At 39.0% G+C, this 24,904-nt stretch overlaps 1 long non-coding RNA gene across 6 annotated transcripts in view; it reads left to right on the top strand.

Moving 5' to 3' along the window:
* The window catches only part of LOC136098826 (uncharacterized), a 74,655-nt gene extending 50,146 nt beyond the window's left edge, over positions 1 to 24,509 (top strand). For 4 of the 6 annotated variants that reach the window (XR_011737593.1, XR_011737591.1, XR_011737589.1 and 1 more), the window contains 3 exons: positions 16,064 to 16,268; positions 16,761 to 16,806; positions 22,108 to 24,334. This is a non-coding gene — a long non-coding RNA (uncharacterized lncRNA). Of the gene's footprint in view, positions 1 to 16,063; positions 16,269 to 16,760; positions 16,807 to 22,107; positions 24,335 to 24,419 lie in introns of those variants that run through there. The other 2 variants (XR_011737590.1, XR_011737592.1) reach the window with 2 other exon arrangements.
* Positions 24,510 to 24,904: the final 395 nt, after the last annotated feature.

The raw sequence follows: 24,904 nt of genomic DNA, 5'->3' as shown, positions 1-24,904 counted from the left end.
TGACAAGTGTATGGTTAAAAAAAATTGCTGGGATTGAGTGGATAGCTATCAAGACCCTTGGCCTAAAAATAAGCATGTACTGAAGGAAGTGGCTAACCTGGTTTTGCAAAATGGGTTGAATCCACTGTGCTGATAGAAAGGTTGGAAGTTTATCACCTGGGTAAAATGAGTCTGGTGGTAGATTCCTGAAGCTGTTTTCTTGGGAAGATTGTAGGGACAAAGAGAATCTGAATCCAGAGGACGTACCTGTCCGGAGGCTGGAATGCAGTGGAACATAGTAAGACATAGAGAAGCCTTCATTCCTGTGTGGAAATACATTGCATTTTTCACTAGGGAACTCAATCGGGTCTGTGTCTGTAGATATTCATACTGTTAATAGAAGCTAATTTTAAGGGGTCAGGATTGTCAGTATCCTGACCAAGTAAGCTTTCAAAACCAACCAACTAACAAAAAAACAATCAACCACCACACACACCAAAACAAACACCTTAATCTTGCTTAGATGAGCATGGTTTGGCTTTTCTTTGTGTTTTTTTGGAGAACCTAATTATTTAGAGGTTTTAGTTTTTGCACATATGCCTGTTCTATACTCTCTGTGCCTCTTTAAGAGTAATTCAATGTTTAAGTTTTCAGAGCTTGCTTATAAGCTGTTTTAACAATGGTAGTGCTTTTTAGTAAATTCTCTCTGCTTACATATTGACTAAGGTTTTCCTGAGTGAATCTTAGCTGTGTAGCCCTGATATGAAAAGCTGCTCTTCCACTTTCATGTCTGTGTTTATGACAGATAAGATTAAACAGAAATTCTATGTCAGCAGTCCAAGTCTGAACTCTGAAATGGTCATACTGAGAATACCTATGCCAACATTCCTGAACACTGGATGTCCCGGGTCTTAGTTTCATCTTTCCTGTAGTTTATGATCTGTGTGCTTCAGCTGATTCTGGAGAAGAGATTAATCAGCAAAGACCCATATTGTGTGTTGAGCTTGAGGAATCTGATTTGTGCTCATACCTAGTATTTCTTTGCCTCCTCATCTTCTACAGACTGGTTCCAGTCAAGCAGAGCTGGCTGTTGCTGGTGTCTATAGACGAGATATTTACACGCTGTTAAAAATGAACAAAAACTTAGGGCACTTGCAAGTACTTAATGTGTGTGGTATGCAAGCAACAGATCATTCTGTTTGCCAAGGATTTTGGTGCTGAAAGCTGTTATGATTTGATTTATATGTGAATGTTCAAGTTGAACAGTATAGTTTGGTATGTTCTTGGTAGAGTAGCTATCATTTTTTTTTTTTAATAACAAGTAATATGAACTTGAAACATGACTTCAATCTATTTGTTTTCTATCTGAAACTATTGGTGGAAGTGGTAACACAGTATTCTCCTGGAAGGACGTGTGCAATCTGAATTCAGTTACTCCAGTTAAACAGCAGATTGTGACTGGTGTGCCTGCAGCAAAGCTCAAATTGCATTTTCTCTGTTGTGCCAGATAGTGTCCAGTCCTTCTAAAAGGAGTTAAATTGTGAACAGGCATATTGGTAAGTGGTTTTGTGTCAGTTTTTGGTGCTGTGGCATAGCATTGTGCCCTGATGACTGGAGCTTAGCTCTTGGCAACGGAGGTGGTTTGTCTCCAGAATCAAGTGCTCGGACATCCTGGAGCTTGCTGAAGTGTCTCCCCATCTGCACAACTGCCACTGCCAGAATGCTCTCTGTTTTCAGATTTAAACTGATTCACTTTCCTTAATTGAAAGTAATTAATATTTCTAATTGTATGTTGTGTCTCTGCACATGTAATGGAAAAATGCTAGTACAGACATGATAACTAAAAAGAGCCTACATATTAATAGAGAACAGAAACTGCCTATTAAGGAAGGTAATTAAAACCCTTTGGAAATTATTAATAGATATTACATATTTTTCAGAGATCCAATATTTTTTTTGCTTCCCTAAAAAAGATGCATAAATGGTCAAATTACTTTTTGTTTGAGAAATGAATAGTCAAGACCTTCTTACCTTAGGAGTAGCCTGTTCAGTGTGTGCTGTGACTTTATGGAGAGCTCTTACATTTGTGTTAATTTTGGAAACCTGTCCATGTAGGTAGGTACTGTAAGCCACCACCAGCTGGAAACAAAAAAAAAAAAATCTCAAACCCTAAAAATCAGATCCAAATCCATAATTGAAGGTAGAGGAATGTGGGTTCTGTGAGCACATGCCCAAGTGGGGTTCTCCTAGTCACTCTCTGTTCAAGCATTACGAAGTATTGTTCTGCTTGTGCTGGAAAACCAGCCCAGTGAGTGTGTAGAATTGCTAGGGACATTCTGGATTAACTAGAATTTGTAAGCCTCTAAAATATGGTTTAGCCAGACTAAATACATTCAGCTGTGATGAGACAGGTGGAGTCACTTCAGTTTGCTAGGGGCAGACTAATGATTTCAGCTGTCTTGGTTGCAAACTACAATGACAAACTTTGTCAGGAGCAACATTGAGTAAATTTTATTACCTGCATTTTTGGACAGAGAGAGAGAAAGGAAGTTAGTAGATTGTCATCCTAGAATCTGTTGAATTGTTGGCCAGGTTTCTTCAACCCTTAGCAAATTTGTGAAATTTGGCCTCAGTTGATGCAGAGGAGGTGAGCCTAAGTGGCCCAGGCCTCAGCCCCTCCTTTTAATCCCTGTCTCTGAACTGTGTCAGGATGCTCTGCAGAGCAGGTGTGGCTGGAAGCACGGAAGTACTGTGACCAGGAGGCTGGAGTAAAGAGTCCATCACACATTTTAAGTTCCCAGGTAATAGATGGCATAAAATTTCACAGGTCCTGTGTGGACCAGGAAAAAACTATGTGGTTTGTAGATTGTACCCAAAAGGAAGAAACTTCTTCACATGGAGAAAATAAGACTGTAGGAAATGTCCATGGGTCATATCAATGGTCTGAGTCGAGTGTTGTATGTTTGAGAGCAATAGAAAGCAATGCTATTCAGGAAGAATGTGAACCTGGCTGCTTTCTGATGCCATTCCTTTCATAATACGTCAACATCTGAAACTGTTGTATTAGACTGAATCCTTCTCTAGTCCTTTAAGTATTTTACTTTAGACTTGTTGACCAATTTATTTTTTTTAATACATACTGACTTTATATTATTTCTAAAATGAAAAAGTAAACATAGCAGAATTGAGAATATCCTTTAAAGCATGTTTGTTCCATAATTTGCCTGATTTCAAGACCATAGTAATACATTTTGCAAAATCCTCATTAGAACACATCAGTTCAGATTATGGTTGTTCAACTGAATTGCAAAAATAAATGTTGTTCTTGAATGTGCATAATTTGTCATTCGATGTGCTTTCTGAATTGATCCTAATGAAATGTTGAGCTTTACTGACATGCTTTCTTTTTAGATGTGGTGCATCGAGTCTAGAGATTAAGCACTTTAATAAAAAGTGCTCCCCTCTGAAACCCACGCAAAAAAAACCAAACCAACAAAAACAAGCAAACAAAACAAACAGAAAAGCACAAAAAACATTTGTGGGACAACTTGGATGTTTTTCATAAGGGCAAAAGCAAATTGATCACCTTGGAGTCATTTTATTACAACTAATAATTTAAAAAGCATGGCCAAAATATTATATGAAACATCAATGTGTCTGCTACTGATGAAGAAATTGGCATATGTGTATCTATGAGGTGGTCAGCTAGTGATACAAATTCCTTCTCTCTACTCCCAGAGCTACCGTGTGCCACTCTTCCTCTATACAAAGACAATTTGCTTTTCATGTAGCAATGAAGAACAATGTTTAAACAGACAAAGGCATTTCTAGTGTATTATTGTACTTTCTTTTGAGTAGACGTAGATGCTGGGAAAAATGGTAATTCACAGTGTGAATGCTTCTCACCAGCAACGTGGGTTAGAAGTGAGCATGTACAATCTATGTTGCATAAGGTACAATGGTGAACATTGTGAGAGGGAGAAAAGCCCAAATTATAGCTCGTATTGATGGCCAAGAAACTAGATTTTGTATTTATTTTTTTTTTAAGACTAGGACAACCCAAACAAAATCCAGAATATTGTCCTTCAAGTTATGTGGCTGGATTTAGTAACAATATGTTCATTTTTAGTGTTTGCAAATTCATATAAAAATATGTAGCTATATTGCTAAAACACCTGTGTTCCTGTGTTTTTTCTTGCAAACTGGTATAAGGCACAGGTGGCTTCTCATTAACTTATTTCACACAAATATAAATATGCTGCACAGTTTCTTTTGCTGCAACTATATAATCCATGAAACATGACTGCTACTGATTTAATGTGATCAGTGTTGTGAGGGGAACATTCTGAGCCCTTTGTGAATGGCTCCATTCTGAGGGGATTTACACCCCATGTAAATCTGATTTAAATGGGAGAGTGGTGGAATGTGGCTCTCCTATTTAACCTATGCAAAAATCTATATTCTCCCACCTAGGTTTCTCACTGTGTGATGGGATACTCAGCTGGTACGTGGTGGGGGAGGGGAAGAACACAAGTCCAATAAGGACAGAGAAAGTAGGTATGGGACTATCTCAAACAGGCAAGTTATACATTTTGATTCAATATTCTGATATTCTTATCAAGGCTTTCCAGAATGTGACACTGACTCAAACTGCAAACAATACGGAGAAAACAGCAAACATGTATCAATGTCTTCAGTGTTCTGCAACCATTTCCTTTTTAAAAGGACCAATGTTACAGCTGAAATAAAAATCTGGAAGAAAAACAGTGAGTCATCTTAACATGTAAAAGCAAATGTGTGTTTAAAAATTATTTTAGTAGTTGAAAGATATTTTTCTGTTTAAATATATTGAACTATAGCCAGATTTATTCAATTAAGATAATACACTTCAAGGTTAACTACCATTTGCTGTTCACTTAGGCAAGCTATTGTACAGTTATGTAAATTTCATGAACAGAGACATGACTTGAGTGTCTTAATTACAAGCAAAAAGTGTCATTTAAATATGAATAAGTGAATAGTTGCTTGTATTTCCTGTTCACATTCTGCTGTCATCTTTAAGACCAAGAGCTAACTAGCCATCTATATTGTGCTTTCAGTTTTTCCTTCTGTCTCTAAAAGGAAAAAAAAAAACCACATCAAAAAACCCCAGAAACAGCAAAGCCTGTCATATAAATGCATGTAGATGATGCAAGAATGTCCTACTCTTCCAGTTGTTATTAGTACAGTGAATTTTAATTTACCCAGATAACAGTGAATAGCGGTAAATATGCAGTATTTTTATGTGGATTTCTCTGCATTTCAATATGATCTCTATATTTAAATTGTACCATCTATAATTTCTGTGTAAGTTCCTCCACTAGTAACTTTCTGACAAGTCTGCCTGGGGCTTATTTTGTGCACTTCTGTTTTCAGTGCTAAGAGCTATTATGAATGCCTCTCATTTATATACTCATAGTTGTGTTCAAAATAGTCTGTTTCCTTATTAATTTATAGTTAGTCTAAATTAAACTTTATGTAACAAAAGGTTTGGTAGCAGTATCCCATCATCATCTTTAGGACCGAATTCCCTGTGTTTGTATCTTGTTGAAAGTTTGGGATTTTTTTCCCATTGTTTTGAATTGTTTGTCTCTCCAAAAATGCCCTAGAAAGAAATCTGTTGTTAATCACATATCAACGAGGGAGGGATGATTAGTTAATAAAAACCATGCCTTGTTTCTGTGGACCAAATGGCTAACTCTGGTTCTCAGTACGTACAGAGTCTCTTGAAAGACCGTTCCCAGTGATGTAGCTGCCGCTCTCCCTGAGGAATGACAAGTTCACTATTCACTCTGTGCTTGCATCACCCTTTCCAACATGTTCCCACTGATACATTAAAGGAATTAATTGCTCATAATGATCTCACCATCTGTTAACAGAGGTTCATACCTACAGGCTGGTGGCATGTGGTGGTCCTATTCAGAAATCAATAGGCGATGCTGGGGGAACGCTTTCCCACATTGCCTTCCATTGCGCGCTGAAAAGGGGAGGAGAGCTCAGTGTTGGCCATCTGCTCTGTGTCTTTCTGTGTGCAAGACCTTGATGCCGTCCAGCCCAGCTCTGATCTGACTCCAGTCTGATTGGAATGTGGCTGATCTGAGAGCCTCTCAAAGCTGTGAAAGTGAGTCAAAAGGAGATCCCCATTGTCCAGCTTGGCCTGAAAGAAAATGATCACTTTAAAATTCATAACTCCCAGGTGCCTGCCATCTATTCATGGGAAAAACTCTCTGAACTTCTCTTCATTAAAAAGAGAGGGAGTCCAGCTAAAAAGAGAGAAAAGGAAGTAGTTTGTGGGAAATGTTCAAGGGATTTCAGACTAAACAAATGAGGAATTTGGAATTTTTACTCGTATTAAAGGAACTGTGTAAGGAAAGGGAAGCATTTGTAAAAGCAGGGCCTCTGCATCAGGGGCCCTTCCCTGGGGTCCTTTAGCAAAATAAAAAGCCTTTTTTTTTTTTTTTTTTCCCTCCCTTTTCCTCTTTCTTACCTGTATGAATGAGGGTAGGAACAGGACACGAATTAGGCTGTCTCTGCTTTCTGTGTTAGATTAGAATGCATTCAGTCTGCCCTCCTCTCCCTCTCTTCCATGTATTTTATTGTTTAGGCTGCATATAAAGCTGACCTGATAACAAATGTAAACTGAAGCTGAATATCCTCATGGAGAATTAGACCTTTGAGGGGGTGGAAGGGCTATTCTATCAGCTTGCTGCCTAAACTTTCCCTGCCCCTGTGTCTAGTAATCTGAGGATTTGCCATATCACAGGAGGGATTTTGGTTTCCTGCCCCTCCCCCACTTTCTCCATCTTCTACCTCTTCTGAATGTGAGGTAGTGCCAAATCCTTCCTTATTCCTTGAGCACATTACATGTGCTTCCCAATTCTGTGCTTTTTTGCAGGGCCTCACAACATCTTGAGTGGATTTATGCTTGTTCCTACGATGTGAAATGTATTTTTCCTCTGCTACTGTTTATGTGGCTAGAGGTAAGGAGGACCACAAGGATCATGTAGTAGGTTTTAAGGCAAGAATGGACTATTTTGACCACTTGTAGTCCAACTGCCTATGCAACAAGGACTGTTGAATCATCCCTGATAGTTCCAGTTCAGAGCCTATAATTGTAGGCTAACTACTGAATTTCTTTCAGAAGCATCCAATTTCAATTCAGTGATTTCCAGGGAATTTGCCCATTGGTAAACTGTATTAAGTAATTATCTGTGACCTCCTTCTAGTCTACAGGACCCGTTTCAAGTCTTATCCTCCCCTTTGTTGACTACTGGGGTTAGACATGAATTTGATGCCTGATAGCACGAAGTAGGCCACCCAGTGTGTCTGATAGCTGTCAGGATGTAGTCACTTATCTCCCGCCAAAAGTGTTTGTGTAGTTTTTAACATGACGCTGGCCTGCCTCCCCTGTTCCAGGAGCCTGTTACTTTATGATGCACCAGTATCCTTCATTTTCCCCTCTTATATCATTTGGTAAGAAGAGTAGTGGTGTACAGCATCTTTGTTTGTTTGTTCGTTTTCATTCAAAGTGGTTATGAAACTTTGCAATGGGACATTGTTCTGTTCATCTCAGCTTTCCTTTTAGATGTCTGTGAGACAGAGCCAGCTGCCTCTGATCACTGTTTGTTGTTTTTGTCGTGTTTTTGTTTGTTTGTTTATTGAACACTGTAGGAGGATTGGTAAGCGTTTGTCGGGGCTCTTCCATGGGAATTGCTGAGGAAGTAGGCAGCCATCACCAAACAACTGAGAAGCAAGGTCTCAGCAGACAAGAACATTTGTCTTGTAACTTCATGATAACATGCTGCGTCTCTTTTCTCTACTTCTAATCTCTTCTCTATCTCTTCCTTAGTATTGTCGTCACTTTCAGTGATATTATTTGTCTCTTCTCCATCTTCAGTGTCATTTGATATATATCAATCAGGTGAAGCACTCTTCTCACCATAACCATGGTTGGCATTTACATAGTAACTTCTGGACACAGCTGAGCAGCACCTGACCTTGGCTTACCTTGTGGTGTTGGAAGGTTACCTTGCAATTCACACTTAGTGGTCTGCTTTAAAAACAAACAAATCCCCAAAACCTCCAACACAAACATTCAGACTTTGCTTGCTAAGTTGGCTATTTTATATCTCGTACTGATTTCTTTAGTTTTGTCACCACTTTTTACTCTTGAATGGCTGTGTCTCTTCTAATATTTCATTCTATCTCTTAGGAAAGTCTTCTGTAGTTTGTACTGCAATATGTGGTGTTTAATATAGCTATCCAAATTACAACCATAGATTTTTTTGAGATAGGTGGTAGGGTATTTTTTTGTGTGTGTTTTGTGGGGTGTGTGTGGTGTGGGTTATTTTTTTGTTTGTTTCTGTTTATCTGCATTAGAAGTTTTGTTTCCAGCTAATCTCTCCTGTCAGAAATTCATGAGTGGAGTGGTTAGTATCAGAGCTAACTGAGCAGAAAACTTTAGTGATCTAAGTAAACCAGAAGATTTTCATTTCAAATAATTGGAAACGGTGTAAAATTGAGCACATTATTTCTTATTATTTCTTTACCTTCAAGACCAATGAGAAGTGGGAGCTTTTAGTGCTTTACATAGTGTATGACCACTGTGTATAAGTGGTGCCTGCCCAACAGTTTATAGTCGGAATCAACACGACAGATCAAATCAACAAGACAGATGATCAGTGTTTGGAAGAGGTATGGTGGCTTTTAGGCAGAGTGTTCAAACTCATCTTGGGTAATGTATACCAAACCTACAAAAACAAACAAACAAAAAAACCCCAGTTCTCTGATGCTGGGTAGTCCAATTGAGTTAGCGCAAAGCTGTGTGTGAATTGTTGTTTGAAAAGTGATACAATAAAGATCTACATGAGAGAGAGCGCATGTTAAAACACCGCTTTCAAAGCAACAAGAGGAAACTATGGTTCCTGTAGGGAGGACTTTGACAGGAAGAGCGCATGATGATCAGAGATGAAGAGGAGAAAGTGAGGGGGTTATAATATCAAGGCTATGGTTCTATGCTAATGATTTTTTTGTTTGTTTTTTTCAGAACCAGGTACACTGTAGAGATTGTGCAACATGCTACTGCTCAGCTTTATTGCAGAAGTTGCTTTCTCTCTATGCAATTGAAGTTTTTGCACTCTGATTCTTCAGGAAAAATCTGTTAACATAATCTGTATTGGATTTTGTTGTTGTTGTTCTAGTGTTTTAAAATTTGCGAAGCGTTTTTTAAAATTATTTTTGTCTGATTAGTTTTTTTTTAAAAATAATATTAACAGAATCCTACCGATGTTATAGCTAGGTAAACACCTGAATCAGCACAGTTGACGGATAGCAGCCCCCAACAGGAGTACAAACCTCAAAAGTAAAGGACATGCAAACTTAAAGCAGACCTGTCTTTGGTGGAATAGTAATGTGCAGTCACAGCTAAAGATCATGCATCCATTAAGGAATGTAGAGGCACATTCTCTTAGTTCCAGTAACTTAAGTTTCTGCTTATATGCTTCTTTTGTGTGGTGCTTTTTTTTTGTCGGGGGGGGGGGGGGCAAGCGCATCAGTAATAAATTTGAGGAGGCTTTTGAGTGACGTAGATTTTCTGTGAGGCACATTATATCATCCTAATTATTTTTTCAAAGTAAATACTTTTTTTAAGAGGCAGAATAATCCTGTGATTGTGACATAGAAATTGATATATGAATGTGCCATACCAGTATTTTCACATAAAATCTTATGTATGTTTAAAGGAGAAGACATGGGTAGATCTCCCAGGAACGTGACTTCCAGAATCTGAGACACCTACCACTTTGAGAAAATGCCATGTGGTGATGCTTTATTGTCAGTAAACACTGTATAAGTTGCCTTGAAGAATCTGCTTGCTGTTTTCTCTGCAGTGCCCGTGAGGTTCTTGTTCTTCTCTCTCTCTTTCTCTCTCTTGTTTATAGAACCTCTACAAGGCACTCAGGCACAGTTCTCAAGTGTAGAATGGCATGTAAGGATAAGCACTTATGGGGCTTTTTCAAGGACGCTGGAGTGGTTTAAGCGTTGTTGAATTCCCTTTGACTGTGGACTCTTGCTTGTAAAGCCAGCAAGAATGCTACCTGCAAATTTAGGTCTCCACCTCACGGCTCTGAATACGTTGACCTTCTGTATCAAATTCTTTCAGCTGGGTAGGATGGAGAGAGCACAATAACGTAAGCATCCATGGTCAGGATACTGGCTTAAGATACGTGAATTGTCATCTTTGGTGCCCTCCATTACCCCAGGAAAGTAATCAAACCTACAACTTTTTTCCCGTTTTGTGGTACATTGCCTGTTAGTAGTACAAGATATAACAGCTCCAACAAGAGCACTTGAAAGGGAGATACTTGTTGGTTAGGTGCTTTCATTGCTGTGAACCAACTAGGCTGGAGATTTAGACTTGGATATCTGCCACAGGTGTGTTTCCTAATTGCTAGTGTCTCATGAGATCAGGGTGCGAGAGAAGATCATTGACTAGGAAGGGCATCTGGATGTGTGATACCTTCCAAGTTGACTGCATTTGGTTGGATGAAAATGTGAATTTAGTACGAAAATTTCGCACAAGCTCTGTTCCAAGTCAGTTCACAGTAACACTTTGTGTATGTAACACATAACTTGAGTGCGAACAGCAGTCAGGCTTCAATTCCTTTCCATTCTTCTCTTCTTAGCTATGCACTTTGAATAGCAGAGAGGGGGAAAATGATGAAAATGTGCTGCTCGGTATTTGATATTTCAAAGGCTGTTAACTTACTCAAAACAAATTTCTTTTGGAGCATACAAAGGCCATTTCATTTCAGCTTTAAATCTCTGCCATGTTCATTGCTGGTTCTCATTTTGGCTTATTTTTATGATGTATCTGAGAGCAACTGCTACCTTTCCTCTCTTTCCCCTGCACTTGAACTGTCAGCACTCAGGTGACAGAGCCCAAGCTTTTGGCTTTAAAATAAAAAGGAAAAAAATTAATGTTTTAGATATGGGAAAATTTGTAGTAATTCAAATGTGTTATTAATTTACAAATGTTAGAATTTTTTTACATTAATTTCCATGGATTTTGGTATCTGAGGGTGGTTTTTGCATATGTTTTTAATTCTGGATGTATACAGCAAATGACCACTATTGCTTTTATCTGAAATACTGCACTTCATTGGCAGGTGTCAGTAACTTAGTTAAAAGACTGAGGTGTTTGTGATGACAAGATTATCATAACAGTTTGCTAGGTTAGTTGAAAGTCACAATTACTATTTGGGAAAAGGGAGGCTGCAGGATTAATTGTTTTGAAGAGAATTCTTACAGCAACTAAACAAGGTTTAAAAATGTTTGAGGCTTTTTTTTTCCTCAAACCAAATCTGTGGGAGGAAATGAATTTATAAACTTGTGTATAATATTGTTGTGGAAGTGAAGTGTAAAACATAAATATGTAAATAAAATGTTGAATTTTGCATTATTTTATATAGATGTATTTATTTCAAGAATATTCTTAAGGAAATATTTTTAATCTGTTTTCATCACATTCAAAAACAGCTTGCCTGGTTCTGCTTGCAGCTGAAAGGAAACTTTTTCTCTAGTCTACCATCTGTAGTGGTTCTACCTAAATTCAGCTTGAAAGGTCAAAGTTTTAGTGAGATTTTTGATAGATGAAAACAAGATTACAAAATCATGTCCCTCATGACTTCTACTGGAAATGAAGGTGGTGACTGTACTCATGCATTAGAAGAATTATGATTGTCATCTAAACCTCAAAACTGTGGCTCAGATGGTGCCCTCAAACTTCCCTTGGCATTTTGGAGAACTTGCTCAATTGTTCTGTGCTTCTGTTCCCCTCTTGTAAAACCAAGTTAATTGCATTTGTTCAGCTTACATGAGTATAGAAAGTTTGGATGTTGTCATGCTGGGAGCTCTATAAACTTTTGAGAGTGGTTGTTTCTCTGTTGCAGAGTTCTGACATATGAGTGTCTGAATGTCCATCTTGCTTGCTGCTTGGTCTCCAGCAGTGACCAGCTGCAGATGTTCAGGGAGGGGCAGATATGCAGTGATACTTTTCCAGAATATTCCCTTATCCCTGAGTGATTTAATGATCTTGGATAGTCCTGGGCTACCAGTGGTTTAATAGGCCTTGCTGAAGTTTTCTTCCAGAGGCAGCATCAAGTTATGTGTTGGTATTAATCCTTTAATTTTTGGCAAAAGTGTGAAGGAGTCATTCCAGGTGGCAAAAATATGGAAGATGATTAGGCCTCAATAGGTATTTGTGCGTGGTGTTTGCTGGTGCATTGGTTGTAGCTGATTATAATTCAAGTTATTTAACTTTTCATGTCCCTGTTTCTATGCAGCTTGTATTGTGGTAATTCTCGACGTTAATCAAACATATAGTCAGATTTATGGTCTTTTTGTGCCACAGAAGACCCCAGTCCCATTGAGTGATACCTTTTGGTTTGTGCTTGTCTGTGTGCAGAGCATGTGTGGCGGCAGCTTTTGCTGGATTGCTGCTGCTCACCTTCTGTGGGCAGACAAAAAATGCTGAAGGCTATGTTTTACTTTCAACAATTTACTGTTATTTAACAGTTTGATGTAGTGCAGTGTAGGAAGCAATTTGCGCCAAGCGTGAAGGTGAAACTAATCTGTTTTCTACTTCTCTTCAAATCCTAGAGTACAGATAAAGTATCTGAATCCCAAGTTTCTGGTCAGGCCTTTGCCAGATACGTGGAAACATGAAGAAAGTTACAACTAGAAGCTCAAAAGTTCTAGAGTCTTTAGGACACAGTAATTTCCAAACAGTTATTTGATAGGGTCTGCTTTTTTTTTTTTTTTTTCCCCCAAAATGTAGAAGATCTGTAAACTTGCCATCATCATACTTTGATTGTGGGTGGTGCAGGAACCACCTCTTTCTGGGAAAGCTTGTTGTTGGATAGAGAATATTGTTGTCCAACCGAGGCATTTTGTCCTGCATGGAGTACCGGTAGATCATGTTACTTGTTTTTGGAAATGAGTACTAAGATGAAGAGGTAACCAGGGTAAACCAGGAATATGCAAATATGCTTGTGAAGTGTTTAGAAAGGGATGAACTGGATTTCATGCAGCTTACTTGGTTGAATGGGTTAAAGAAGTAGAATAGCTTGTGTGGGGAGGACACTACATGCTGAGTCAAGTGGCAATTTGGAAGGAAGTGAGAAAACAATTATGGAAGCAGCGTACCAGAAGGATACAGTTGGTGGGACACAGATAAAATGTGGAAATAGGTATGTTTCAGGTGCATTAGATGTCTAGAATTAAGACTACTATTTTGATCTGATCAGAATTGCGATGAAATGCTTGGGAGGTGCTGTCTGTCACTGCCTTCTTACCCTTCCTCCACTAGACTGATATGGCATGATTCACTGCCTGGCTGGGGCTGAGTGAAAGCATAGACAAAGAAAAGTAAAAATACACTATAAACTTTCAGATATGCTTCCTTGTATAGGCCGTTTTCTGGTGTGTAACATTAGTGTGATTGCATCCACTGATTTTAGGGGATATAAACACTGACAGAAAGTGTTTCTGCTTCACTTTATTTGGAAACTAACAAAACCTTGAAGTGAAGCCTAGCAGCAAGGCTGCTTCCCTCAGCTGTGTAGAATAGACTTAGTAAATCAGGAAGGTAAGTATGCTATCGTGTGTGAGCAAAATTATAATAAATTAATCTATAGTATTTCTCACTTAGAAAGCAGGGAATTATTTTCACTAAGATTTGTAATACTAAAAGAAAAACAATAATTTGACTTGATGTTTCTGGGGGAAAGGTACAGGAGAGAAAACCCTTTAGCCTGTTATAATGAATGCTTTACTTCTTTCTAGTATGATATTTTAGCATAACAATCATAAAAATGAGCACTGTAATTGTCTGTCTTGAATGCACACTGTTTTCTTAAAAATGCAAGATTAATTTTATATTATAACTTATTGATATGGTCCTTCTTGCATATGGAGTTCCTAAATGTTATAAAGATACTCAAAAATTTCCATACCTTATTCCACTTGCTTACACTATATATTTGTGCAATATAGCATATAAATAACTTTAAAAACCCCAACCAAACCAAAAAGCCTTGCAACTGAAAAATCCCAGTTATTTTCACTTTTGGAGGTTTTTCAGAGACAAGAGTCAGGAAACGAAGTGCACTGCAGTATTTTGACTCCAATAATAGGTGTGCTGAATCTCCAATGTTATGTTTTAGACACTGAGATGCTACTGCGTCAGACATTTCTTCAGAATCTCATTCTGTCTCTGATTATCAAGCTGTAATGATCACCGCAACAACCAGCTAGTCCTGCAACAAAAAGAATTAAAGAAGTGTCCTACCTTTAGACTGTACTTTCAGCACAGATAGCTGTTTGTTGTGGTGGTGGTTTTGTGTTTGTTTGTATGTTGTTTTGTCTGTTTTTTTGTGGCATGTTCTAGCGTTCAGTCAGTCTGGGTTATTTTGATTTGCTAGGAGGAACAAATTCTGAAGTCAAGTAATGTCCTCTTGCTAGCTTCCTTTCTAGTGATCTGTTATTCTGTGTGTGTGCTAATTAGCTGGCAAGACTAAAATGCGCTGAAATACCTTAGTCTGCTTTATAAAACATAGTTTATAAATGGGTTCATTTTGGAGTGGATCTGAGAGGGTACCAGTCGCAAATCAGGATATTTGCTGGTTGCTAAATGCATTTCAGTTTTGAGTCTAACTTGTGGATATGTTGTTCTTCAGTGATTTAGAATTTCTTTAAATCATATGTATTGTTACTTCAAATGGACAAACAACACACCCCTCCCCATGCTTGTTGTTCTCTTTGGTCGAGAAACCATGTTTTAAAAATGTTTTTCCAGGAGATATTATTTGCCTTTGTAAGAATTAATGTATAATTTTTAGTTCTATATTTACTGGCGTGTACTTAGTGTTGTATTGCTCTACTGAGCAGTGACTGTATTTTAGTATCAAAACCTTTTAGCATAAAAACTTGTTTTCAATAGTTTCTTTTGGAGTCAACATTCTGCCTTTATATCATACATGGAAGGTGAGGAAATACCAAGTAACCTGTTTCAAATGTGTGTTTTCAATTTAAATGCAGTCTGGAATTGCCTGTATTTTCAAAGATGACAAGGAAATAATCATCAATGCTTTAGCTATGATGCGAGGCAACATCTGTACCAGCCATAGTGTGTGTGTGTGTGTTGTGTGTGGGTTTTTTTGTGGTGTGGTGTGTGGTGTGTTGTTTTTTTTTCAATTAGCACTCCCTTAGAAAACCCATGCTTCCAGCTTTTGTCAGTCTGCTGTAGGAGAAGAGCAAATAGATTGGAAATTCTCTGCAGCTCAGGCTCCTGGGAAAATGTAACAGGTGTTACAGCTCAGCTGGGTATGAGCTTTATGAAAAAGACCCTCTCAGACTTTACCCATAGAATTCCCTTTCCTAGCCAGAGCTTCAAGTAGGAAGAAACTAATGACTTCATTACCATCTCAATTCTGGGAAATGCTTGGTCCAGACCTGAATCATTAAAGGAAAGGTATAGCACTCTGTGTGACCTTACAAGATCAAAATGTTATTTAGAGCAATTCCATTAGTCAGGGCTATAAACCTGAAAGAACACACCCTTTTGCGTTGGCTTTTAAGCCATAAAATGTGTGTGTATGTCATGAGGAGGGGGGCAGGAGGTGGAGGCCAGGGAGGTAGAGAGAAAAAACATATTCTGCACTTGTGCAGCACAATTTCCTAGGCTTTCTTTGAAAAGTCTCTACTTCCAGCACTTCTTCCCTTTGTCCCATGTTGTGACATGTTTAATGGCTCTTGTTGTTCTCGCTCTTCTAAGGGTTTCTAATTGAGGATGATACTGAAGCCAAGAATGATGTCAAAACTTCAAGCCATACAAAATCAAATGTATTTCTTTAATGCTGTAGTAATTAAAAGCAACTTGATCTTAATTTATAGTATCTTTTGCTAGCTTAAAAAAAAAAAGTGCAGCACGACATAGAGAAGTCTGACTTTGGGGTTATTTTATTTTTCTCCATTACTATTTTTGCAGTTATAAGGAAAAGAAACCTTGCTTGATGAAACTATATTCTTGGTAGCTATCTGGAATGCCTTTACATAATGGTAATGCTGGATGTGAAACCCTGGCCCAACAGTCTTTGACTAGAAGAACGAAATTTTCACCTTTTGGGTAATTTTAATGGACTTGGTCAATAAGCTGCCATTAAGTCTTTGCCTGTACAAACATACCTCCACAGGTAAGGATAGACCATATTTCTTTATGTTAGCTTATGACTGACTGCTTTAGGAAAAGATTTGCCGAGAAGGAATAGAGGCATGTTGAGGTGTTTGGTAGATGGTTTGAAGCAACTGTGTGCAATATCTGAATCTCATGCTCAGAAAGAAAATGTATATAACTTGTACACCAAGCTGGTAACGTGAGTCAGCTGGCCTTGTGCTAATGGGCATGTGAAGAATGCTTGTTTTAGTGGACACGTGTCTATATTGGTATTTCTTGAACGTGAGGTTTTTAGGGGGCAAGACTTGCCTGTACAGTGGAGGACAACTCTCTGGTGGTTTCACAGCTTAACTTCATCCAGAAGCATTTCTCTGAGGTTGCTCCAGTGGTTACCAATGCAGTCTGGTCTCTTCCTCAAAGTACTTTTGCCTGACAGCAATCCATTTCTACAGTGAAATTTTTATAATGTGTTATCACAGTTGTTTTAATTTAACTCTCCTTTCTTGAACAGGTAAAATTGGAGATTGGAAAGCTGGAGCTTGAGACTGGCTTTTGAGGTGAGGTCTTACTCTTTTTTTTTTTTCCCCTTCTTAATACATTGTAGGATGCTTTCTTTTTTCTTGCTGACTAGTGACATTGGTTGTTCATTTTCATCCACTGATCACCTGGTTTTCCTAGGTTGTCTCTGTCCTTTTCTGGTGATTAAATCCATCTCAAGAATAGCATTAGTCCTTAAATGTAAGACCTTGCATTTCATACTGTTGAGTTTCACTTCTATTTTATTCCTTTAATCCTCAGCGGATCCCATTTAGTTGACCCAAATGATCACATGAGCAATGCAACAGACACCTCCTAGTTCCCACGAGCGTACCACTTACGGCATTTTTGTAGCCTCAGGTTTATTAATTCTTTAGGCAGTTAAGTTGGCAAACACCGTACACTTACTAAAGACAATTTTGACAATATAAGGAAATGGTTCTTTGAGCCTGAGGCTTCTAGAACAGGTCTCAGCAGTACTGTGTTACACAGGTTGGGTTAAACTGAGGTATAGTTGTGTTAGCAAGACATTGTTTTCTGAGCTGTTACCTGCTATGATCCTGCATTTTGATGCTCAGCTATAGCCTTAGTGTGTATGTCTTTTTAATTTGTCTTTGCTTACAAGCCCCTCTCATTCTGTGTTTTATCTGTTGGATTATTGTGGTGGGTGGCAGGCTGCTGTGTTGAGTTCTGAGAGAAGGATGAGAAGGCCTAAGAACTAACATCTATCATCTCCCTGAAATATGCTGATGTGACAGCTTCTTGGACTGAAAATGCACGCTTCTGGTAGAAGTCTTCTGACAGGAGAAGCAAGCAGTTTGTCACTTAAAACCAGCACAAAACAAAACTGCCTCAGAATATTGTTCTGTGTTATTGTTTTATGAAGAAAGTAGGTGGGTTATTGTTCACAAATGCTGACTGGACTGTATTCTGTTGTTTGCAAGCCAGAACAAAAATTCTTTTGCTTAGTTTAGCCCCTAAAACTCAGAAGTACACTTAGAAAACTTACATTGCAAAGATTTGCTGTTCAGAGCACTGCTGAAACAAAATATTCAAGGTGAAAGAGAATTAGAAAACTGCCAATATCCATTTAGAAGAAAAATACTAGTTGAACCTTAATTATGGAACATCTTTTGGCACCTCTGTGCAAGTTTGTACTTCACAGTGCCCTTTATCCAGGCACCTGGGAGGACTGTTCTAACAGGAATTACTTAACTCTCTCTGTGGCAGAACAGTTCTTCAGGCAGTTGAAGCCCATATGCTCTCATCCAGGTGTTTTCCAGTAGATGAGTTTTGTGGACCTAAATAAAAGTAAATTGCTCCTCTGGAGCTTTGTCGTGGTTGTATGTTTTGAATGGATCCATTTGATGCAGACTTGTTGTGTTGGGTCCATTTTGCAGACTATGTGCCTTACAGGTGAAGTTGAAATTTTATTTTTTTTTGATGTTGGTGTGAGTTTTGCCATGATGACTGCAGACCTAATACTAGCAGAAAAGAAAGCTGACATCAATAGTTTTTCTGGGTGGGTGATAGCTGAGGTTGATTAAAAAAAAAAAATCTTCAATAATTCTGATCTGTATTCTAGAAAATTGATTACTTTGTGAGAACCTTATCAAAATTGCATCTTCTAATTTAAACAACATGATGTAATCTCTCAGAAGTGATTGGGATGTTCACTGCCTTGTCTTTGTGTTTGAACTATTTCTGAAACTATTTTCTGACTCCTTTATGGAGTCTGCTCCCTGACCCATGTACAGTGCTTAGAGGCTGTGTGCTCACCTATCCTTGCAAGGCCTGATGAAGTGAAACTATTCAGTAGCTGCTCAATTACTTTGCACGGAAGCAATGAACAAGATAAGCTGTTTGCTAGTTGTCATCTTGGATTTGATTATGACTCTTGACACAACTTTTCTTCTGATATTGAAGAATGTATTTCTAATTTGCTTGTTCTGCTTGTTTGCAGCTCACACGTTCTTCTTCGTGTGGTTTCTCACAGATGGGGTGAAAGCACCATTCTCTTGTTCTAGGTGTTGCTTGTTAAAAATATTGGTACAGCATGTCTTAGACTGTATCACTACTTGAAGGGTTTAGAAAATCTGCATAAAAGGCCAGTGTTAGAGTGCTTTGAAGGATTTGTTTTGCATTCCAGTATTGGTTTAAAGTTCAGGACTTGACTAATAGCTTCTATTTTACTTGTAAAAAGATTACAAAGCCTTTTCTTTAGCAGTGTATTGTGACATGTGATTTAAACAAACAATACCCCCTAAACAACAAACAAAAAACCAACCCTGGCTAGGAGAGTCTAAGTATTGACAGTGGTGTGTGTTTTGTGTTGGTTTTGTGTGTGGGTTTTTTTGTTGTTGTTTTTTTCTAATCAGGAAAAATTTGTGTCTGTGTGCAGGATCATTAAAGTAGCCATTTTCCCTTCACCTGATGGTGCTTGCACTTTGTATTTCCTGACACCAGAAGTTCATTGTATTTAATAAGCAACTTCCTATTGCATTAGCAAATTTATATCTGGTTGGAAAGGTACCTGATTCTATTACTATATTTGTCTTCACGGCTATGATGCAAAACATAATTTGCTTATAGCTTTGTAAATATGGCTAATGCAATGATATGTACATCATATTAACCACAAAAAGGTTTTGCTTTGTGCAGGGCACTTCTGAATTTATGAATGAACAGAGAAAATGAACAGAGAGAGGAGACAGCTGCTGCTTTTATAAGCCTGGTGAAGTCTCAAAACTTTACAGAGGCTTTAGAAGGAAAATTAGAGGAAAGGGTGTGTGCGTGTGAGGGGGAGAGGGGTGGTACCTACATTTTTCATGTGAGCAGGATTTTGAAGAGGTATCTGCCCTTTGCAAAAATCAGAACATGCATGAGACTATAGGATGTCCACCTGACATCTAACTCTGTTACAGTTTAGCAACATCTAAGTAGAAACTTGTAGCATTATAAAAATCTGATTTGAAACTTTAGTAAGAGCTGGGGAGGAACTACTGAGTGAAAGATTAGAATGGAATTTTATCACCTGAATTTTACCAGTTTCCAAGAAGCCCCAACCAACAACTCACCTTTCTGAATTCTATTACTCTATGTCTGTTTTAGAGGTGTTCAAAGGATGTGTGAATGGTTTTACTGACTTACCTATTTTCAAACAAGAAGTCTGCAGCAGAAAGGGAAATTAAGTCAGGAGTTGAGAGCTTGGTCCCTGATACACTTACAAGAAATTCCCTTGTGGGAAGTGCCATATAGAAATACTCTTGCTCCAAAGAACATACAGACTAGATGTGAGGGAAAGGGGGTGAAATCCCTTGCCCAAAGAAAAATCAGGGGAGAGTTTGGGGATTTTATTTTAATTTTATTTTATTTTTTTTAAAGAAACAAACAAAAAAACCTCCAAGGAAACAGAAAAGAAAACAGGATACTGGTGTGTACATCAGAACATAGTCTTCTGGTGTTAAATACATGTTAGCAGGGAGTATTGCAATATAGTAGTCTGGCAATAGGAGGATGGAAAGGGCTGAAGGCCTTCCTTGGGAAGGCCATCGCACTGCCTTCTGCTTCTTTTAGCTCTTCCTGTAGCTGACCTTGCTGTCACTGCAGAGCTGCATGTTACTCAGTACTGACAGCAAGGAGGCCACTCTGTGGAACTCAACCATGCTGATTTCCAAGTGGCATCTCCCATTTTGACACAGGCAGGAGATGTGTGCATCTCTTGTCACCTCACCTGCAGCTTTGGATGGCACTCAGGGCATACATGGCTGTTTCTAAATGTCAAATGCAGGAAACAAAGCAGACCAAACTATATGAAATGCTGTTAGCCCTTGCTATTGACACATTATGGTGGGGATAACTTGTGGCTTCCCCAGTGTATGCAAAGACCACAGAAGTGCTGATAAATGGTTTGCTATGTGTTTTGCCACCACAAATTAGCACATTGATGAGGCATCCTGCAAAAGCAGCGTTTGCCTTTCTGAAGATGTGCAAGTATATTTACCAGTGAATACTAATGAAGTGTGCTTCTGACGGAAATGAAGCCTCAAGTGTGTGTAATTATGTCCCCTTCCTTCCATGATAGCTGCCAAGAGTGTGATAATAAGAGTCCATCACCTATAACTGCAATAGGGATTTTTGTCTGTTATCTGCTATTTGCTCTGTATATTAGGAACCCTCTCTGTAAAAGATGATAGATGTCAGGCCTAAATTAAAAAATGCATCCATGTTGTTTTCAGAAAAGTGTGATTTTTAAAGACGCTAAGTCCTACTGGGTGTGTCACGCCACACTGAGCGTCTGGCATCAAGAATGTCTAATAATTTCATCTGAGAGCTTTAAATACTTTCCAAAGTCTATTGTTAACTTCGTTCTTAATTAGGATCTATGCAATACTATCATAGTCTGTTTGATTAAAACTGGGACTGCAGAAGAACTGTATGATAGGGTTACTTGTCCTCTCTGGAAATTTAATGCCTGTTTAAGGTGTCAGGATAAAGAGCTTGAAACCTAATTGAAGGCAGTCATGTTTGATAGCTTTGATTGTAGTTTCCTTGTTTCATCACGTTTCACAGAATAGCCTAACTCTCTAGAATACTGAAATCCTGTAAGATGTCAGGTTGCAAGTGTACAACATTCTGAGTCAGAAAATAAAGAACTACATGGGAAAGCACATGATGCCAGGTTTCAGAATTTTTCCAAATATCTGTGTTTGGCTGCAAAACTGATGCTCTGAAAAGAAATGAGCCCCAGAAATGGAGTAATGTTCTCTGATGCTTTGTTAGCAAGTAGATATTATATCAAGGGTATAGCCATGCAGTACAGGTCAATGATCTCTATGAAAGAACCACGCAGATAGTCTTTCTTTCCTGATGAGGACAGTTGGTTTTGTGTTGTGTTTGTGTTTTGGTTTTTTTGTTGTTGGTTGGTTGGTTTTTGTGTGTGTTGTTTGTTTGTTTTTATGTGTGTGTGGTTTTTTTTGTTTGTTTTTTTTTGTGGTTTTTTTTTTTTTGGTGGTGGTTGTAGTTGTGTGGTTTTTTTTCTGTGTGTTTTTTTTTGTGTGTGTGTGTGTGTTTGGTATGTAGTGGGTTTTGTGTTGTGTTTCTTTTATTATTTTCCTGTGGGAGATGATCTTTCCTTTGATAGTGGGAGAAAGCAGGTGATAGTCTTGAAAATCAGACAACTTTAAACCTGTTGATTCACTTTTAAGCCATGCATACCAGTGTGTGTTCAGCATCAGTGTTTATCTAAATGTGGTTGTGTTCAAATATCTTGTTAAAGGTTTTCTTCTCTTCTGTTTATGTTAAACTGCCACTTATTATAGCTTTTAGGTCAACCTGAGCATCTGGGAAGGACTATCTCTGGATGTGAAGAGAGGTGGAGGATGGAATATATAATTGCTTGAGAAACATCTCACTACTGCTGGGGAGGCTGGTCTCGGTCTGCAGCTGGATTGAGTAGGAAGCCTGGTGGGCACAAAGAGGGTAATATGAAAAGACTGTGATGCTGACTGCCAGAGCTACTACAGAAGCATCTGTTGTTAGAACCAATGGCCTTGCTTTTTGACCAGTAATCATAGTTTCTGTACATGTGTAGCCATGGGTTACAGCACATCCCATGGAAGAGTACTCTGCTGTATTTATAAGAATACTCTGCTGTGTCCAGAATAGGACACCCAGCCAGGATGATGATACTGAGTTATTCTTTAAGGAACTAAGTGAAGCCTCAAAGTCATCTGCCTTTGTTCTTGTGAGGGACTTCAACTTGCCAGCTGTCAACTGGGAATATCACACAACTGGCATCAACAGGTCCAGAAGATACCTAAAGGACGAGGACTTCTTGGTGCAGGTACTAAGCGAACTGACCAGTAAAGGTGCTTTTCTACATTTGATTCTCAGTAACAGAGAGGGTTTTGTTGGAGAAGTGATGACTGGTGGCTCCCTTGGCCACAGTGACCATGAAGCAGTCAGGTTTGAAATCTTTACTAATAGGAAGAAAACTGCCGGTAAGATCTTAGCTCTCCTCATACCTAGTGTTGACTTCAGGCTGCTCAGATAATTCCTTAGTAAGATTCCCTGGGAAGAAGCTTTTGAAGGCGTTGGGGTCCATCAGTGTAGGTCATTTTTTAAGTATTATCTGCTAAAAGCACAGGACCAGGCAATTCCAAAATGCCAAAAATCTAGCAGGCAAGGCAAAAAGCCGGCTTGGTTGAGCAGGGATCTTACTGAAACACAGTGAAAAAAGAAATTACATGGGCAGTGGAAGCAAGGTCAGGCAACACGGAAGGACTGCAGAGATGCTGCTCACCATCTTAGGGAGGAAGTTCATGCTGCCAAAGCTCAATTAGAACTGAAGCTGGTCAGTACTGTGAAGGACAATAAAAAAAGACTTTTTGAAATGTGTTAATGGCAAAAGGCAAACTAGAAATAACATTGGCCCATTACTTGATGAGCATGGTCACCTTAGTAACAGGGACACAGGCAAAGCTGAGATGTTTAATGCTTTCTTTGCCTCAGTCTTCAACATTGATGATGGACTTGAGGGCCCCCATAACCCTCGGTTAGAAAACCATGGCTGAAAGAATTATAAACTCCCAACCAATCTGGAACTTGCTACTCCAGCCAGATCCCTACAAGTTGATGGGGTCTTGATGGGATTCATCCAAGGATGTTTAAAGAGCTGGCTGATGTTGTAGTGAGACCTCTCTCCATGATTTTTCAATGCTCTTGGAAATCTGGAGAGATCACAGAAAACTGAAATCTGGCAAATGTTTTCCCAATTTACAGGAAGGGCAACAGGGATGACCTTGGCAACTTCAGACCCATCAACCTCACTTCTGTTCCTTTTAAAATCATGCAGAAGGCTGTTCTGGGATTTATTCAAAAACATCTGAACAACAGCTCAGTCATTGGTCCCAGCCAGCACAGGTTCATGAGGGGAAAGTCTTACTTGTCAAACTTAATTTCATGCTATGACAAGGTTACCCACCTAGTTGACCAAGAGAAGCCTGTTTACATAATCATTTTAGATTTCAGTAAAGCCTTTGATATTGTCTCCCACAGTATCCTCCTGGACAAGATGTCCAACATACAGCTGGATAAACACACAACACAGTGGATGATCAATTGGCTGACAGGCCAGGCTCAAAGGGTTCTAGTAAATGGGGTCATGTTGGGCTGGTGACTTGGTTTGTTCATCCTGGAGGAGAGTGAGGGGAGACCTCATGGTGGCTACAGCTTCCTGACAAGGGGAGGTGGAGGAGCAGGTGCTGATCTCTTCTCTCTGGTGACCAGTGACAGAATCCAAGGAAACGGCAGGAAGATGTGCTGGGGAGGTTTAGGTTGGACATGAGGAAAAGGTTCTTCACCCAGAGGGGGTGGAGCACTGGAGCAGGCTCCCCAGGGTGGTGTCACAGCCCCAAGCCTGACAGTGTTCAAGAAGAGACTGGATAATGCCCTCAGACACATGGTGTGAACTGTGGGGTTGTCCTGTGCAGGGACAAGAGTTGGACTCCATGATCCTTGTGAGTCCCTTCCAGCTCAGGACGTTCTATGATTTGGTGCAAGAGGCAAAGAATTCATGTTTTGCCTGGAACTGGACACCAACAAATACAACAAAGACTTTATTAATGACCAGGTGGACAGTGAGCTGCTAACGCCTTGAACTAAAAGTAGCAAGAGCCATCAGAAACAGAGCTGGGAAGAAATGGGAACTGAGAACAAACGATGAGAGGTGAGTTTTTAGCTTCCTCCTTTTTGGGCTTGTGGTGATTTACCAGTTTGGGAACCAAAAGCTCAGTTATTCAGCTGATAAATACTGGAAGAATTAACTGGTTTCTAAGCTATTGTAAAAAAATTAATAATACTTGTAAGGTTGTTGGGTTTTATTTTTTGTTTGTGTTTTTTTTAAATTTTTATTTAATATGGAAAACTCATGTCATCATCAAATTCTGATGCTCGGGTGTATTAGAATTAGGTATTGGTGCACAATAGATACCAACTGTTAATGACATGCATTTATTGCTTCCCTCCCCTTTTTCACATGGCAATAGGTTGATGAAACATGAATGAGACAGAGCTGAGTTCACATACCTGCCCTGTCCAAGGAACTGCAGTGTCTGC

This window comes from Patagioenas fasciata, chromosome 2 (assembly GCF_037038585.1).
Source record: "Patagioenas fasciata isolate bPatFas1 chromosome 2, bPatFas1.hap1, whole genome shotgun sequence".
Taxonomy (NCBI): domain Eukaryota; kingdom Metazoa; phylum Chordata; class Aves; order Columbiformes; family Columbidae; genus Patagioenas; species Patagioenas fasciata.
The sequence above is the reverse complement of the archived record's forward strand: the minus strand, read 5'-3'. Positions and strand labels throughout refer to the sequence as shown.